The sequence below is a fragment of the Danio rerio genome, chromosome 17, assembly GCF_052040795.2.
Source record: "Danio rerio strain M-AB ecotype USA chromosome 17, GRCz13ab, whole genome shotgun sequence".
Lineage (NCBI taxonomy): Eukaryota > Metazoa > Chordata > Actinopteri > Cypriniformes > Danionidae > Danio > Danio rerio.
The window spans coordinates 5,841,366-5,861,748 of NC_141037.1; positions in this window are offsets into that span (position 1 = coordinate 5,841,366).

A 20,383-nucleotide genomic window follows, 5' to 3' on the forward strand; every position below is an offset into this window, starting at 1 on the left:
TTCTTCAATAGCAAATGGCCGGCGAATGCCACACTGCAGCCTAGGTTACTGTTTCAAAAACCAGCAAAAATGACAGGAACAAACACAGCACATGGTTGGCTATACTGTGGTGTTGTTGTGAAAATGAACTTTAACCCTTTATTCCCCGCAGCTAGGAGAATAGATACTGTGGCATACGCGACAATCACCCCACCACCCAGGTCCTCACTGGCGTACGCTCAATCATACCCGCATCTCTCGTTTTCGCTTTCGGTTTGAGGGTGGCATGATCATCTCTTGCCTAGAGCGCCAGTTCAGTTTGTTCCAGCTCTGCCCGCAGCCGAATCTCCATCTATCAGTGTCTAGAAAGTGTGCACATTTTAACTCCACTAGTGTGTGCACAGGGGTGAGGCAGTGGCGCTGTAGGTAGTGCTGTCACCTCGCAACAAGAAGGTCGCGGGGTTGCGGGGTCGCTGGTTCGAACCTCGGCTCAGTTAGCGTTTCTGTGTGGAGTTTGCATGTTCTCCCTGCCTTCGCGTGGGTTTCCTCCGGGTACTCCGGTTTCCCCCACAGTCCAAAGACATGAGGTACAGGTGAATTGGGTAGGCTAAATTGTCTATAGTGTATGAGTGTGTGTGAATGTGTGTGTGGATGTTTCCCAGAGATGGGTTGCGGCTGGAAGGGCATCCGCTGCGTAAAAACTTGCTGGATAAGTTGGCGGTTCATTCCACTGTGGCGACCCCGGATTAATAAAAGGACTAAGCTGACAAGAAAATGAATGAATGAATGAATGAGTGTGTGCACATTTTAACAGAATTGGAAGTACATATTTGGTGATGTGCCGTATCGATGTCGATGCGATCAAGCAAAAGATCTGAACCCAACTTGATTCGTTTATTCGACTCTTGAGTCAAATATTTCACAAAAAAAAATCAATAGTTTTAAATGAGGTGCACTTCTAGATTTAAACCTCAGCTGGATGTTTTCATTCACTCACAGCTGTATTACCAACACAATCTCACGGCAATTCGTAACTTTTTCATTTAGTGGCTAATGCGTATGAATTCGTACGATCTAATTCTTACAATTTAGTTCGATTTGCTCATCACCCAATGACGGTTGGGGTTAGGGGTGGGGTTAGGTGCCACGCCTCCTTTTTATAATCGTACCATTTCGTACGACTGAACTCGTACGAATTCGTACGAATTAGCCACTGAACTGGCAAAACGTAAAATACTTACGTTTTCTCGTGAGATCAGGCTGGTATTACACACATTTTCAAAAACCCATAATAGGGGCTTAGAGACATGTAAAGTATGTCTTAATCATATTATTGTCTTACTCAGATTGAGGCAAATAACTCGATTATTGATATCCATGTAAACAGAGACAATGACCTGCTTAATTACCCTAACCTCAGTTTTAGTTCAGCTTCAGTTTCCTTTATTTATGTCATTCAACTCATCACAATAGAATTGTAATGCAGAACGAAATTACGTTGCAACAGACCCAACAAGAACATAAAAAAACATCACTATACAAACACTATAAAATCCTAACATGATAAATAAGCTTTTATAATTCCATAAAAATATAATTATATACGATATAACCTATTTTTTAAAAAATCTCTGAAGAGAATAACTTAATACTTAAATACCTATTTCACCATTTGTTGTAATATAAACAATTTATGCTAGTTTAACAAATTTATTGACTTATTTTTAACACTAGCTATCAACAATGCTTAAGAAATGGTATTATTCAAATCTCGAAATCGCACTGATTTGCTCCTCAGGCTGCCTGATGGCATGAGTGAGAGCAGGCTATGACCAGGGTGGTTTGGATCCCCTAAAATGTTATTTGCCCTTGACAGACAACGTCGTTGATAAACCTGCCTAATAAACCTACACTGTACAAAATGATATGATCAATTAGTCATGACAGCATATGTTTTAGTTCATTGTAACTTATTAAACTAAGTTAATCATGTTCTAACTTAATTTTATAAGTTATGCAAGCTGTTTTAAGTCAGTTTACATAATATAAGTTTAATGGACTCAAAGGGTTAATTTGACTCAGCTTAAAAATTTAAGGCAACCAGGATTTTCTTACAGTGTAGTTAAGCCTTTAAATGTCACTTTAGGCTGAATACTAGTGTCTTGAAAAATATCTAGTCTACTATTTTGTGCTGTCATCATAGCAAAGATAAAAGAAATCAGTTATCATAAATAAGTTGTTAAAACTTATATGCTTAGAAATGTGTTGAAAAAATCTGTCTGTTAAACAAACATTGTGGAAAAACTGTTCAGGAAGGGAATGATTCAGGAGGGCTAATAATTCTGACTTCAACTGTAAGTCTTTTTTATATTCGTTAAATGTTTTGGCATTGTTACCGTTTTAATGTTTAAATTCATTTTTCTTTAAGCAATACGGTGGAACGGGTGGGCAAACTTGGTCCTGGACGGCCAACACTGATCAAATACGGTCACACTTAACAATACGGTTCATTAGTTAATGTCAATTAATGCATTTACTAACATGAACAAACAATAAACAATACATTTCCTACTGTATTTGTTCATGTTAGTTAACGTTAGTCAATGAAAATACAGTAGTTCATTGTTCATGTTAACTCATGGTGCATTAACTAATGTTACAAGCATGGACTTGGATGTTAATAATGCATTAGTAAATGTTCAATTATGATTAATAAATGCTGTACATGTGTTGTTCATGATTAGTTCATGTTAGTAAATGCATTAACTAATGAACATTATTGTAAAGTGTTACCTGAAATACATCTTAACATGCTTAGCAGTGTCTTCAAGATCACTAGAAAGCAGGCAGGTGTGTTTGATTAGGGTGGGAGGTGAACTCTGCAGGACACCGGCCCCCCAGGACCGAGTTTGCTCACTTCAGCTGTAGAATGACACCGTCTGGTTTCAGGAAGAGATGTAATGGTTCACTCAGTCATATATTATATCATTCAGGAGCACTTTTCAATAAAGTATGGAGCAAAGAACAAGATACACTCTAAAAAATATCTGTTAATTAACAGTTTCCGTATTAACTAGTGCTTTCTGTTTATTTCCGGTTATGAATTGCATTATGGGATGATGATCCCTGCTCTGTTTACTTTTGATGTTGAAAATTTAACTCTACAGTTTAACAAAGTGACTTTTACTGACATTTAAGTAGTTTGAAATATAATAATGTATAAGAAATGATGATATATAGAGATATAAGTCTGTAAAATAATAGAAAATGTGCTGGCAGTTTGTTACAAGGCTTTTGTAGTGTAATATACAACACCAATCCACACAATATAGCACTTTAAACTATTGTAGACGTTCAGAAAGGTCACTGTTTCAAACTTTTCAAGGTTAAAAGTTGTTGGAAGTAAGATCAGGATCCCATATTGCAATTCAAATGCATAAATAAACAGGATAAAATTAAAAATAAAAACATTCATCGCAAAATACGGCTAGTTTACTGATATTTCTACAGTGAACATCACTAATAGTGCAGTGTAAAACCCTATTTGACCTCTTTATTAGGCCAGTTCACTCCAAAAATGATTATTATTATTATTTTACACTACAAAAAAAGCTTTTTACTTCGTATTTCTGTCTAAAAATATATATAATTTACACAGCCACAAGACAAAAATGTAACATTTATTCACCTTCAAGCTTTCCTAAGTGTATACGCCTTTCTTCTTTCACATAAGCTATGTTTAAAATAGTATCTTGACTCTTTTAATAAACTTTGTAATGGTATTAAATGGTGCCCGAGCTTTTAAAACTTCGAAAAGCACATTCATCCATTATAAAAGTAATATAGGATTTACTAAATTCATGATGAAGTGAAGCTATGCCTTTCTCTAAAATCTATATTTGAAGCTTTTTGAATTATTTTTACTAGCTTCTAGAAAATAGCAAGAGTGTTGACTTGTATAACATATAAATGATCATTGATACACACTTAAGTGCATCATGTTAAGATGGACACTAGTACACTACAGTATAGCCAAAACATTTCACTTCAGAGAGCCGTCTCGGTTCTCACCCTAGTTTCTTTTACATCATGCATAACTCTTTTGTGAATACTGTAAGAAGCAATAATGGTTTTAAATATGGGTATTTTGGTCCCACTTTATACTAAATGGCCTTTTTGCTATGTACTTACATTTAAATTACCTTGTAGTTACTTTGTACAAATTGTATGTACTTCAATGTACAATTGATGCTATCAACAAACCATTAACTAACAATTTTAGCAAACAAATTTTCTGCTTATTAATAGTTAGTAAGGTAGAACTTGGATGTATTGGGCAGGATTAGGGATATATATTGGCAGGATTAGAGAAATAAAATAAGATCATTCTTTATAAGTCTTAATCAATCTTTATAATAGGCAGGTGATATACCAGTAGTGTGAATTGTTGAACTAAAGTGTAGCTGTAAATTGTATGCAATCTTTTAATGTATGCTGTAGGTAATGCCACTTAATATAAAGTGGGACCTATATTTTTCTTACAAAAAGCTGTCACTACGGTAAAAGCCTAGCGTTTATCCACTGTGGGTATATGGATTAGTTTTGGATGCACTAAAAACTCGAGCACCATTTACTCCCATTAAAAGAATTTAGGAAGGGTGAGTTTCCTTTATAACAAGATAGAAAACTCTGCTTGTACACTCACAAATTTACTACAATATCGTCTTGTTTTTTATAAAACGAAGAAAATTATGTTACAACGTGAAAAACAAAATAATTGTCCTTTTGAACAAAGTTCTTGGATCTACTTTCAGAAATAAAGGTACAAAAGCTGTCACTGAGGCTGTACACTCTCAGAAATAATGGTATGCAAGCTGTCACTGGGGTGGTACCTTTGGCACACATTGGTACTTGAAGGGTCCATATTGGTACCTCAAAAGTATATAATGTAATGTAATGTGTATTTATATAGCGCATTTATTGTGTATGGCCATACACCCAAAGCGCTTCACAATCATGAGGGGGGTCTCTCCACACCACCACCAGTGTGCAGCATCCACTTGGATGATGCGACGGCAGCCACAGGACAACGGAGCCAGTGTGCTCACCACACACCAGCTATTGGTGGAGTGGAGAGACAGCGATAGAGCCAATTCGGTGGAAGGGGATGATTGGTAGGCCATGATCATAAGGGCCGATAGAGGGACTTTGACCAGGACACCGGGGTTACACCCCTGCTCTTTCACGAGAAGTGCCATGGGATTTTTAATGACCACAGAGAGTCAGGACCTCGGTTTAACGTCTCATCCGAAAGATGGCGCACACTGACAGTTTAGTGTCCCCTTCACCTTTACTGGGGCATTAGGACTCACACAGACCACAGGTTAAGCGCCCCCTGCTGGCCTCACTAACACCACTTCCGACAGCAACCTAGTGTTCCCTAGTGGTCTCCCATCCAGGTACTGACCAGGCTCAGCCCTGCTTAGCTTCAGTGAGTAACCGGTCTTGGGCTGCAGGGTGACATGGCTGTGGCATAAAATTAATAGTACCAACAAATTTTAAGAAAAACTCTTTTTTTTTTTTTTTCCTTTTTAGATACTAATATGTACCCTTATGGACCTTTTAAGTACAAATTTGTACCTTTTAAAAAGGTACCACCACAGTGACAGCTCATGTACATTTATTTCTGAGAGTGTACCTTTTTACAAATACATATCTGTACCCCATAGTACCCTAAAGGTGCAAAAGTGAATCGTAAAGGTACTAATGTGCATCTTTAAAGTACAAAAGTGAACATTTTGAAAAGGTACAGCCCCAGTGACAGCTTTTGGACCTTTATTTCTGAGAGCGTTGATCCAAAAAGATTCAATACAGGCTCATTATGAAAACGTACCCCCGTATACAATTCTGGAGAGTGCGAATTATGTAGCCAAAGTTATGTATGGCTGCATTTTGTCTTTAACCCCTTCAGACCCTGCGTCCATTACAATGGACATCAAATGACATCCCATTTTTCTGAAATTTGGAACATAAGTCAGGTTTGAAGGGGTTAAAACGAATGCTACGGGGTGGTATTATGCCGCCGATGGCTTCTGTTTCTTTTCGCGTGTGACCTCGGCTTTAGACTTGTGGTGTGGACTCTAATATTATTTTAAATTTAGAAGTATTTTTAATACAACATTACCTATTCAAGTTTACCATCATTACCCACTCAGTTACTGTTGCCCACTCATATACCGTCAGCTTGACTAGAAAGTTGTAACACTTACTCAAATGAGTTCATAAAGTGGCGAAACTAAATGCTGTTTTTCTTATGTGGGCTGGAATGAAGTGAGGATCTTTTATCTGCTGGTTTTGGACCCAAAATGCTGATGATACTGTAGTAGTGTAAAAAACAACATTGAACTAGTTACTGCAAAATCTAGTGTGCACAAAAATACATGCAGTGTACACTGTACATGACTTTTTTACCAGTAGAAACACTCAAACTGATTTAAATCAAGATACAAATTCACTTGAGAAGCTAAGTGGATTTAGATATGAAGAAAATCAACCCAGTTTAAGTTAGCTCATCTCTAAAGCTAAAGAAATAAAGTGTTTTCCAGGTAAATTAGTTTTTTGATCCCATTAGCAGATATATCTTTCTCTAAAGATATATATATTTACTTGAGAAGGAATACTGTGTAAGTTAAGATTTTTTTTTTTTCTATCGTTTGCATCTTATATGTGTATTTTGCTGTAATGTCAGATGCACTGGTGGATTTTTCTACTTGCTCTAAGTATAAACAATCCTGTAAAAAAAAGTGTATGCTTTGTTGTTCTCAAGTACGTTTATCTCATGTTAATGCGTTGTATGTGAATTTTTTTAATTACTTCTAAAATAGATCGACATCTGCTAATGTGTTGATGGAAAATGAGTGCAACACATAGTCTTATTATATTAGCGACTATTATTCATTCATTCATTTATTAGTTTTCCTTCGTCCTAAAGCTGATTTATACTTCTGCATTAAGCGCACATGTATAGTCCAGCGCAGCCTTCACACGGTCCCATAGCCCTCGCTGTGGCTGACTCGCACCTTTTAAAAAATCGCTACGACATGTAGCGTCAGCTCTGTGACTCGGGCTTGTTAGCAGTGACGAGTGTGGGTGGTGCTGAGAGCCGCAAACCCGATGGAGTGTTTACAAGTGCCGAGTCCAATTAAGGAGCTCCAGGGGCCTCATGTACAAAGACTTACGTGGAAATCACACTAAAACATTGCGTACGCACAAAGCTGTAAATGTGCGTACGCAGAAAAAAATTCAGATGTATGAAACACTGCGTACGCCGAATCTCACGCATATTCTTTTGTACATGCGAATGAACATGAAACTGAGCGCAACATGCACGAGCACAAAACCCCTCCCTGCCTCCTCCCCCATATGAATATGCTAATGACTCTACTTTGGCAAAACTCAACGAAAAAGCAACGACAAAAGCAAGCAAGAAGAGAAACTTTGAAAAGAATGTGAATTGGAGGTGCTGCTTTCGGAGGTAGAATGGAGAAAAGCGGTGTTATTTGCAAGTTTGTTCTCCGGAATTAACAACAAAAGAAAAAAATAGTGTGGTTTATAGGTGTAAAATGTTGCAATATTCGTAACAGTCTCAGTGGCGCAGCTCGTAAGACGCAGTTTAACATGTTTTGACACGTTCGAGCATGAACTCGATTCGAATCCAGCGTCTGATGAACTCATTCTTCTTTTTTCCCCCGCTACATATCAGATTTTGTCAACTATTTATCACGAGAAAGACAAGTAGGAATCATCAATAAGTTTGTGCATCATATTTTATTTGCACATTTATTGAATGTAAATGTTTCTGATTCACGCATCCAAATTCATCTTCAGATAGTGTCTTTATAGCAATGTGCGTGCGGTAGATCGCTCAGATTACATTGGGAAAACAGGCGACTGCTGCAAATTGTGCTTTAATGTTTAGCTGGTCAACTGTATGGTATGGAAACCTTATATACCTGCTAGATGAACCCGTCTCATACAGCTGCCATTGCAAGGCTTAAAGACACTTTGTAGAGAGGAATTTAACACAACTGCCTCTAAGAGTCGCCAATGGAAATAAATCAGACACGCACAAAAAATGTGCGTACGCCAGCCAGAAAGCTGCCGTGAAGCTGCGCACATTCCCACGTTCAGTTCATTGTTAGTAAATCCAAACGTGAGCGATTCTGAGCGTGAAACCTGGCGTACGCAAAGTTTTTGTGCGTACGCAGCGTTGATACATGAGGCCCCTGATGTTTTGTGTTTACCTTATGATTTAAAGGTTGTTCAGGTCCACCGCTTCCCACCTCTGAATGAGCAAGTTTAAGCTACCTGTATATGAGGTAGCATTCAGAAAAAGAAAAAAAAACACCCATGATGAAACTCGACACAGAGGAACTGGATGCCAGCTAGCGTTTCAGTTAATGCAGAGGAACAGAAACAGTGCGCAGAAGTATAAATGCATGACTACACGCAAGGCAAGCGCCGTGGGTCACGGTGAAAAGTATAAATCCGCCATTAGTTTCTATTTCAGAGGTCGCCACAGCGGAATGAACCCTATTCCAGCATTAGCTTTACACAGCGGATGCCCTTCCAGCCGCAACCCAGTATTGGGAAACACCCAAACACACTCATTCACACATACTAGCTTGCTAAATTCCCCTATTGCACATGAGTTTGGATTGTGGGGGAAACCGGAGCACCTGGAGTAAACCCACACCAACACGGGGAGAACATGCAAACTCCACACAAAAAATGCCAACTGACCCAGCCGAGACTTAAACCAGCGGCCTTCTTGCTGTGAGGTGACAGTGCTAACCACTGAGACACCATGCCGCCCCATGATTATTTATGGAAATGCATTATTTCAAACACTGAATTTGCATTAGAAATGAACAATGTAATGTAGTTGCTAAGGTAGAGCTGGTCAGGGTTTAATTATAACCAGAGCCAGACAGAAACTAAAATCATAATTGACCCTGTTTATTTTTTCTCATTCATTCATTTTCTTTGCGGCTTTATTAATCAGGGGTCGCCTCAGTGGAATGAACCACCAATTTATCCAGCACATGTTTTATACAGCAAACTCTACACAGAAATGCCAACTGACCCAGCCGAGGCTCAAACCAGCAACCTTCTTGCTGTGAGGCAACAACGCTACCCACTGCGCCACTGCATCGCCCCTTTATTTTTTTTCTGCAGTGAATAATTCACCAGTGCATGATTAAAATAGAAAATAAATAGTTTGTAATCTTTCATCAAAACGAAAACTTCCCTTCATCCATCTGAAGTCACTATACTGCAATAATTCATTTGTTTTAAATCAGCGCTCTTATCTCGATTTCCAAAATAAACAAACAGCTCAAGTGGCTTTGATAAGATTAAACTGTTTTTTACTGCATTTTCAATTAACTTTGTTTTCTTTACCCAATTGGATTTATTTTTTCTATCATCTTTAAAGCACTTCTTAATTTATTGAGGTTTATGCTTAGAACAAGAGATAAAAAAAAACACAACTGGGAAATAATATTCTAACTTTATGAAAGATATTTTCTCTAAAAGCTAATCTTTCTTCTCACACAACTGTCTTTTACATTCATGATTACATTGTTGATAATATATATTAAGTATTTATCCAACACAATCTCACAGCAATTTGTAACTTTTTCATTTAGTGGCTAATTCATATGAATTTGTACGATCTAATTCATACAATTTAGTACGATTTGCCCATCAGGCCACACGGAATCTGTGCGCGCAGAATTCTGCTGATTTTTAGCCCATCATTAATCCTGTTTATTTACTTGAGTAGATGTGTGTAAATTTATATTTATTCAGTTTTTAAATTAATTTCAGTAATATTATTGACTAATATGAAAATGTTCATCTGATTTATGTACAATGCAGTTTGTACAGTAATACTTTCTTTAATATTTTCTGTCTTTTAGTATATATATGAGAGACTTGCTTTGTTTACCAAACAAAAGTGGATCTAACTGGATTTGCATTTTAAACATTAAATAAAAGTTAAAAAGATATAATTTTTTTTATTTCACAAATTAAGGTTTAGTTATGATACTCCCAAAATAATTCTGCAGAAATCCGCAGTTTTTAACCAAAATTCTTCGCAGAAATAGCAAAAAATGTCTGCAGATTCCGTCTGGCCCTACTCATCACCCAAGGACGGTTGGGTTGGGCATGGGGTTGGGTGCTACGCCTTCTTTGTAAAATCGTACAATTTGACTGAACTCTTACGAATTTGTATGAATTAGCCACTAAACTGACAAAACGTAAAATACTTACGTTTTCTTGTGAGATCGGGCTGATATATCCTAATATACTGTATACAGTAGGAAACATTATTACCTTTGAATAATATTTCTAAAGGAGCTGTTGACATTGAACCAGATTTTAGTAAAAACCCAAACAATACAAACATAAAAATAAAACAAATTTTAAAAATCTGAAAAATGAGTTGTATGTATGTACAGTTAGTCAGAATTATTAGCCCCCTTTTGATTTTTTTTTTCTCTTTTAAATATTTCCCAAATGATTTTTAACAAAGCAAGGAAATTTTCACTGTATGTCTGATAATATTTTTTCTTCTAGAGAAAGTCTCATTTTTTTATTTCGGCTACAATGAAGGCAGTTATTAATTTTTGAAAAAACATTTTTGGGACAAAATTATTAGCCCTTTTAAGCTAATTTCTTTTCCGATAATCTACACTGAAAAAATTTATTCAAAGATGATTCCTTGGATTTACTCAATTCTTTTACGTTAAGTGGTGGTAAACAATTTATTTGGGCTGAATTTAACAAACAAATTACGTTGAACAAATTTAATTTGTTTGTTTAAATGCAACACAAATAAATTGTTTGCAACACTTTTTTCAGTGAGAACAAACCATCATTATACAATAACTTGCCTAATTACCCTAACCTGCCTAGTTCACCTTATTAACCTAGTTAAGCCTTTAAATGTCACTTTAAGCTGTATAGAAGTGTCTTGAAAAATATCTAGTCAAATATTATTTACTGTCATCATGACAAAGATAAAATAAATCAGTTATTAGAAATGAGTCATTAAAACTATTATGATTAGAAATGTGTTAAAACAATCTTCCCTCTGTTAAACAGAAATTGGGAAAAAAATAAAAAGGGGCCCTAATTATTCAGGGGGGCTAATAATTCTGACCTACTGTATGTAACAATGTGAAGACACTAGAAGAAAGCGCTGAACTACTGAAATGTGTTTAATACTGTATATAAAAGGCTCTTTTGGTGATGACAGCTTAAAGACGCATCTCATATGAGGACTGAAGTCACATGCATTGCTCGAGTATGAGTTTCACACAGACTTCAACAGAGTATCAAAAATCAAGTCTATCAAATCTGAGCTGTAATTTGTATTTTCTATTGGACTGGAGTCACAGGATTGGCTGGGCCATTCTACAGCTTGTTTTTCTTTCTCTGAAAGCATTTGAGAGTCTCCTTGGCTGTGTTTTAGATCATTGTCCTGCTGAAATGTCCACCCTGGTTTCATCTTCATCCTCCTGCTAATGTAGATGTTGGACTAAAGCAGCTGATATTCATTTACAACGAGGAAAAGCAGAGGCTTGCTAAATAATACTGAGAAATTTCAGCTGCTGTCTGGGCTTTCACTGCCTTTCTACACCTCCCTTTCTTCATGTGTTCAATACTTCTTCCCTGCATCATTTTATTTTATTACACAGAACTTCATTTGTAAACTAATTACTTTAGTTTTCTTTGCATATATATGGATTTCTTTGGTTGTTACCAGCATCTGGTAAAGATTTCAAGTCAACAGCACCTTTAGAAATAGGTTTTCTGAGGGAAATTGATGACATGTTCGATACTTATTTCCCCCACTGTATATCATTATTTCTAGTTAAAGTAAAATATCTTGACTTGGATTGGACATATTTTGTATGAACCTGATTATATCACACACACACACACACACACACACACACACACACACACGCACACACACACACACACACACACACACACACACACACACACACACACACACACACACACACACACACACAGACATTTATACCTGTCATTATCTGCTAGTTTTATTTTAGGATATGAATAAAACACAGTCAAGTGTGTTTATTTGAGAAATGTAAAAGGCTGCAATATCAGGAGAGGAATCACAATAAGACACTTGGAAGATCTTGAAGGATTTGAACACCTTTAACTGGACTGATATGACATTTGTGGCTTGATTTTTATTTTGTTTTGTTGTTTGTTTGTTTTTTGGACGGTTTCACTCTCTTTTTTTTCGCACGCAGCCAAAGCACAAAGCACCGGAGACTCTGAGAGAGGGAACAGGAAGTGTTTGCCTTCATTTCCTCTTCATTGCCAAACAATGAACACACGCCGTCTGACAGGGAGGACGATTCTCAGTACACAAAGGTTTATTTTAGGAACTTTACATGTCAGCAAACTGTTTCTAGATGACAAAATGTATAGTGTGTTGAAGAAATGTTATGTACAATACACAAGCTGTTATTGTTTGAATTAATGATTGTGTTTCATTATTAATTACAACAATAACGTAAGCAGAATACAATGTACATTCTTAATGAAATAAGTACTGGTTTCTCATTTATTTTGAGTTTGAGTTACAAATGAGCTGGTTACTTTACACAAAGGGCTCTATTTTGACGATCCATGCGCAAAGTGCAGTGTGCAAACGCATTTAGGGCGTGTCAGAATCCACTTATGCTAATATAAGGATGGAAAAATCTGCTTTTCCCGTGGCACATGATCTAAAAGGGTTGATCTTATTTTCTTAATGAGTTATAGGTGTGTTTTGAGAATAAACCAATCAGTGTCATCTCCCATTCCCTTTAAGAGTCAGTTGCGTCGCGCCATGGTGCATTTGCTATTTACATGACGACTTTTTAAGTGGAAAAACTGAACATTTCACTAGCAAGAAAACAGTTAAACAGCATCTGCAGCGCGAGAATGAGAGATGAGGCCTCTCATTATCTACTTTCACTTTCGCTCTCGTGGATAGGGAAACCTTGTACGCACAGACATCAATTATCCTATAAATAATTAATTTTCTTTGTTAAGCACAAAGATTTGTTTCAAAACTATTTCTAAATTCAGTTCTAATTTCCGGCAAACCGCTAGCTCTCTGCAGCTCTCACATGGTCGCCCGCTGAAGCTAAGCAGGGCTGCGCCCGGGCAGTACCTGGAAGGGAGACCACATGGGAAAATGTAGGCTGCTGTCGGAAGTGGTGTTAGTGAGGCCAGCAGGGGGCGCTCAACCTGTGGTCTGTGTGGGTCCTAATGCCCCAGTATAGTGATGGGGACTCTATACTGCTCAGTCTTTCGGATGAGACGTTAAAGCCAGAGTCCTGACTCTCTGTGGTCATTAAAAATCCCAGGGTGTCCTTCGAAAAAAGAGTAGGGGTTTCACCCCGGCATCCTGGCCAAATTTGCCCACTGTTCATCATGGCCTCCTAACCCTCCCCATATCATAATTGGCTTCATCACTCTGTCTCCTCTCAACCAATCAGCTTGTGTGCGGTCTGGCTCAATATGACTGTCGCCATGTCATCCAGGTGGATGCTGCACACTATTGGTGCATGAGGAGTTTCCCCCATTGTGTGAAGTGCTTTGAGTGCCCAGAAAAGTGCTATATTAATGTAAGGAATTATTATTATTATTATTAATATTATTATTATTATTATTACTATTAAATAAGCAATAATAACGAAGTGTGGTCAAAAAACTGAGTTATTTCCTAATACACATGCTGTGCCCCATTTGGTCTAAAACCTGACAGGTGAACAAGTCGCTTTTAATGAAACAAATATGAATATGCATATAATAAATAATACTGCTAATAATAATAACATTATACAAAAGCTAATTGTTATGAATAAACTGAAAAAGCCTCCCGAGATGAAGAAGGCATAGAGGCAGTGGTTTTTATATTTTTGTTGAAAATAATATTTTTTTGTAATATTTAAATCTCTTAATTCTTTTTCATTTGTAAAGATATTTGTGTATTGATGTACATCCTGTGTGTATTAAGCAATGTTTAAGCAAGGCGCACAACTACCGCACTCTGCGCTGGACTTTAGACCTGCTTTCTGCTGGATATTGTGCAGTCTATTTAATTCCTCAAAATAGCAACGCACCAGCAATGCGCCTCAACACACCTCCTCCAAAAATTGGTGCAAATGGATTTACGATTTAAACAATGTGGCGCAAAACAGGAAAATTATAGTCTTAAAATAGCAACACGTCATAGAAACACTTCTTGCACCTTATTGCGCCGGGTGTTTGATAGGGCCCATTGTCTTGTTTTCAGAAACAATCAGAATTTGCAAAATTAAGTGTGTTTTTCCCTAAAACAATCTGCTAAAGGGTAATTAAAATAATTGTGTTTTTTGTTTTGACATACAATTATTTTGCTCGGCACATTAGCAGATTATTTTGCTTGTTTTAAAGAGAAACTCACCTAGTTTTGACTCATTATTTCTTAAAACAAGACTTGTCTAGAAATCGCTTCATTAAAAAAGTTGTAGATATTTGGACTAGAAACAAAACGAAAAATTCTAAGTAAGGAAAGCATTTGTGCTGTGTATTGCATGAGTTTACATGCAAACCTTTAATCATTTTCAAGAAAAGCATAACAATCTTTTTCATTAACATTTGACCTTCTCTACACTTCTACTCTAAAAAACAACATCTTTGACTCTATACTCAATTCAGTAACTATATATAAAATGTGTAGTGCATTAAATAATCAAGGAATTATCATATTATTTACATGATGTTGATGTGATTATATCCACCTTTCTCATTTGCACAGAAGTCACTTTGGATAAAACCATCTGCCAAATGATTAAATGGAAAGTAATGTAAATGCAAAACACCCTCAGCGACCACATAACAACATGTTGGCAGTATGCTTGACACTGAAGTCCATATGAGCAGATCTAAATCTCACAGTGGACTAATTTAAGGCGATACACAGCTAGTGACCCAATGGCAGCACCTTGGCAATCATCCAAAAACCCCAGCATGGAGTTTTGCACAGCTAATCATCACTCGTATTGTATTTAAAAAATGTAAACACAAGATTTTTGCCGCAGTAAACAAGGATTAATGCTGAAAATAAAGTCTTCCATCCGATAATAGACACTTTCAGAACAGTCAATATGCTTTAAGCTAAGTAAAGTTAAGTGTGCACTGACAACAGAATTAGAAGCATACCTGTCAACCCTCCCGTTTTTCCAAGGATTCTCCCGTATTTTATGGCTCTATCCCGATGATATCCCTTAAAGGAATTTTACCTTATTTCTCCCGACTTTTTTTATCTTTCTGTGAATACCGCCGAACCACCAGGGGTCACCCCTTGCTCCTAAATGTGAATCTGTTCTGTGCTTACATTTTATTTAGGCATGAAAACACTTTGAAATAAACATAAAAACGACACGATTCATTTCCTTTTCATTACAGGCACCATTGCCCCTAAGCAATCCTCAAAACAGTCAGTTCAAATAACAACGCATGACTGTCATCTGATGCGCTCCATAGTGATAAATAGACGCTGTTTCTCAAGCGGATTCTGTACGTACGCGATTTGATGTGGAGCTCAAGTGGACACTGGGTTTTGGGTGCGTGTTTGAACAGACATATACACATCATTCATTCATTCATTTTCTTGTCGGCTTAGTCGCTTCATTAATCCACGGAGCTAACCGCCAACTTATCCAGCAAGTTTTTACGCAGCGGATGCACTTCCAGCCGCAACGCATCTCTGGGAAACATCCACACACACACGGACAATTTAGCCTACCCAATTCACGTGTACCGCATGTCTTTGGACTTTGGGGGAAACCGGAGCACCCGGAGGAAACCCACACGAAGGCAGGGAGAACATGCAAACTCCTTACAGCAACGCTAACTCGCCAAATACACATCATCATCATCATCATAACAACAATGCTAATAATAATAATAGCGGTTCATTCTGCTGTGGCGACCCCAGATTAATAAAGGGACTAAGCCGAGAAGAAAATGAATTAATTAATAATAATAATAATAAGTATCCCTTATTATCTCTATTTTCACATCCCAATGTTGACGAATATGATAAGAAGGGAAACATATTTGGTGGTGTCATATTTATGCAGTGTTCCTAATCATTTCTTAACCCTTCTGTTATTTTCAGGATGTCTATGAGTTGCTGTTGAGTCCTAATTTGGCCACAACTTTCTCTGTTTCAGCAAATGGAATCATTTTAGGTGACAAATGTTATTTGGACATATATTTTGGGAAAATGTTGTGACTCAATAATACACTGTGGGCAAATGGACTACCCTTTCATTATGTTGGGGGCTGTTTTTGCCCCACTGACTTCCATTATAATGACATGTTTTTTTGTTTTTGTTTTTATTGCAAAGTCATGACACCATATGATCATGCATTCTTGATTGTTGGTGGTTTTCCCGGTTGGGAAGAGTTACAATTTGTAACTTTTACTGTTGTTATAATGGAAGTCAAAATGGCGAATAAAACCACTATAAGAGCAAATGAGGAAGAGAAAAATAAAATATGATGCTACAAAATTAACAATGCATCAGACCAATGTTACTATTCCTTCACATGTCCAAGAATGTCCTTAATAGTAAAAATACACTTGCTGGCCACTTACTAGTACTGGGTTGGACCCCCATTTTGCCTTCAGAACTTCCTTAATCCTTCGTGTCATAGGTTCAACAAGGTACTGGAAATATTCCTCAGAGATTTTGCTTCATATTGACATGATAGCATCATGCAGTTGCTGCAGATTTGTCGGCTGAACATCCATGATGCCAATCTCCCGTTCCACCACATCCCCAAGTTGCTCTATTGGATTGAGCTCCAGTGACTGTGGAGGCCATTTGAGTACAGTGAACTCATTGTCATGTGATACCAGTTTGAGATGATTCCCGCTTTGTAACATGACGCGTTATCCTCCATTGTACCCCAATGTACCCTAACGTTGCTTGTTTGGAAATTAAAAAAGGTGTTAGGTCAATGTCCAACCTAAAATCAACCAAATATCAACGTCTAATCATGTTACACCTTGACATTGTGTGGACCATACCACTATGACATTTTATCAGACTTTGGATTTTGGTCACTTTCCAATACAACCTAAAATCAGCCAATTATCAATGTAATTTGACATCATTATTGGACTAGACCATGTTTTTATCACCTTAGTAAAATATTTTGATCACCTTACGTCATGACCCAAATATAACTTAATATTAACATCTTATGATGTTGTGTGCCTGCTGGGAAGGCAGAATGGATCCATGTTTTCATGTTGTTGACGCCAAATTCTTACCCTACCATTTGAATGTTGCTGCAGAAATGGAGACTCATCAGACCAGGCAACGTTTTTCCAATCTTCTATTGTCCAGTTTTTGTGAGCCTGTGTGAATTGTATCCTCAGTTTCCTGTTCTTAGCTGACAGGAGCGGCACCCATTGTGGTCTTCTGCTGCTGTAGCCCATCCGCCTCAAGGTTGAACGTTTTGCGAGTTCAGAGATGCTCTTCTGCAGACCTTGGTTGTAACAAGTGTTTATTTGAGGTAATGCTGCCTTTATATTGAACTAGTCTATCCATTCTCCTCTGACTTCTGGTGTTAACAAGGTATTTGCGCGCACAGAACTGACACTTTCTGGACATTTTCTCTTTTTCAGATCATTCTCTGTAAACCCTAGAGATGGTTGTGAGGAAAGTCACTTTTTTGAACTTTTCAAGGTTAAAACTAATTAAAAGGAAGATCCCATAATAAAATAAAAAACCATAAAATAAAATAAAAAATAAAAACATGAATCTCAAAATACAGAAAACTGCTTATTTAAGGATGTTTTTTACAGTGTAATGAACAAAATGTCAAATATATATATATATATATGTAAATGTATATATATTAGGGATGGGAAGATTCATCGATATGTATCGATACGCGGTCATGCGCGTGCACGATGCGAGTGCATCGGTTGAGCAGCAGAGGATGAATGAAATTTTGGAAGCAAATCGAGATGCATCGGTTTTTGCGAGATGCATCGATTTTTCCGAGATACAGCTTATATTTTTAATATAGAATGTATTTTTTATTTATTAACAAGTGTTGTCAACCTGTTTTTGGCTCATAATTTAATCGACCTACATAAAGTAAGCCTTAGCAACGGATTTGCGGATGTGTACACTTTCACTACAACTCAGTGTATCAGGTGTGCGGATGAAGCTAGTGGTGCGCCCTCAGCAAGCGCGAGAAGCAAAACAAACATTTTAGTCCCCACTGAGTTTTAAATCTAAAGTATGGCAACTTTATGGATTTAAGGATGGACGACATGACAGGACAGATGCAATTTGCAAAATGTGCCGCGCATCTGTAAAATACGCGGGCAGTATGACTAATCTGAAATCTCACTTGAAGCGGCGCCACGGTGTTGTTGTGAAAGCATTTTCCAGTGTTCCTGCATCCCCGGCTTTCGCACTGCTTCAACTGTAGCTACCAGCTCCAAAAGTGGTGAGAAAAGCATTGCAAGTTTTTTTTTTTCCGTGCGCAACAGTTTTGTGCGCTCTACTCCAATAACAAATGCTATTGCATTGTTCATCTGCAAAGATATTCAGCCTAGTGTCACGGAAAACTAAGGTTTTAAACACCTCCTCCTGTTTATTTTTTTTTAATTATAATAATAATAATATTAATAATAATAATGATAAAAATAATGGGTGTCACGGTGGCACAGTGGGTAGTTTGACCACCTCACAGCAAGAAGATTGCTGGTTTGTTATATTTTTAATAGCCTGTTGTTTACAGTGACAGTGATGTTTCAAAGCAGCATAACACTGCTAGTTCACCACCTTAAGTTTTGAATATTCAGTGGCAAAATATCTTTGTAAAACTTGTTTTCATAGTTGAAAAGTTAAATCACAATTCTTGTTGTGCAATGCTAAACCTTTATGTTGAAAGAGTGCAAATATATCTATATTTTAATATATATTGCACTTATACATTCTGTTTATCTTGAAAATACTTAAATAATATGTGCTATAGGTTCTAAAATGGCCCTCTACTGTAAACTGACACTCTGGCTCTGAGAGAAGAGCCAGTTTGTAAAAAAAAGTCTTGGTTTTGCTTGGTTTATAAATAATCAAACTCATTCAATGGCACAGCATCCTCTTTCACATCATCTCATAAACTTGATCTAATTAGCTAGTGCTGAAATATCGCATTGTATCGTGATATGGGTGTGAATCGTATCGTGTTGCATCGCAATATGTCACAAATGTATCGCTAATATATCGGATCGTATTCTTTGTATCGAGATGCGTATCGGATCGGCATTATAGCTTAGATGCCCAACCCTAATATATATATATATATATATATATATATATATATATATATATATATATATATATATATATATATATATATATATATATATATATATATATATATATATATATATATATATACAGTTGAAGTCAGAATTATTAGGGCCCCTTTGAAATGTGTATTTTTTTTAATATATTTCCCAAATGATGTTTCACAGAGCGAGGAAATTTTTACAGTATGTCTGATAATATTTTTTCTTTTGGAAAAAAAGTCTTATTTCTTTTATTTTGCCTAAAATAAAACCAGTTAATAACTTTTTAAACACCATTTTAAGGATAATTTCATTAGCCCCTTTAAGCTATTTTTTTTTCTGATAGTCTATAGAACAAACCATCGTTATACAATAACTTGCCTAATTACCCTAACCTGCCTAGTTACCCTAATTAACCTAGTTAAGCCTTTAAATGTCACTTTAAGCTGTATAGAAGTGTCTTGAAAAATATCTAGTCAAATATTATTTGCTGTCATCATGACAAAGATAAAATAAATCAGTTATTAGAAATGAGTCATTAAAACTATTATGCTTAGAAATGTGTTGAGAAAATCATCTCCCCGTTAAACAGAAATTGAGAAAAAAATAACTTAAACTGTATATTGAATAATTAATCTAAAGTTAATTAATCTAATGTTTTGAACAGCTAAACACCTCTAAAGATTGCATTCAGAAAATGTAAAACCCAACATTTTCGCCGCAGTAAACAGGGATTGACTTTCACCGGTGCATGACGCACCTTTCAAAACATTAGAGGTGAAAGCGAATTCCTCCGCCACCGTCTATCCGATAATAATATAAGTTTTGATTATTATGATAATGCAGGGACAGTCTTATCATCATCACAGATGTATTATATTGGCTTATGCCCTTAAGCCGCCACGCTGCATGAATAAAAATGTGCCGCTGGCT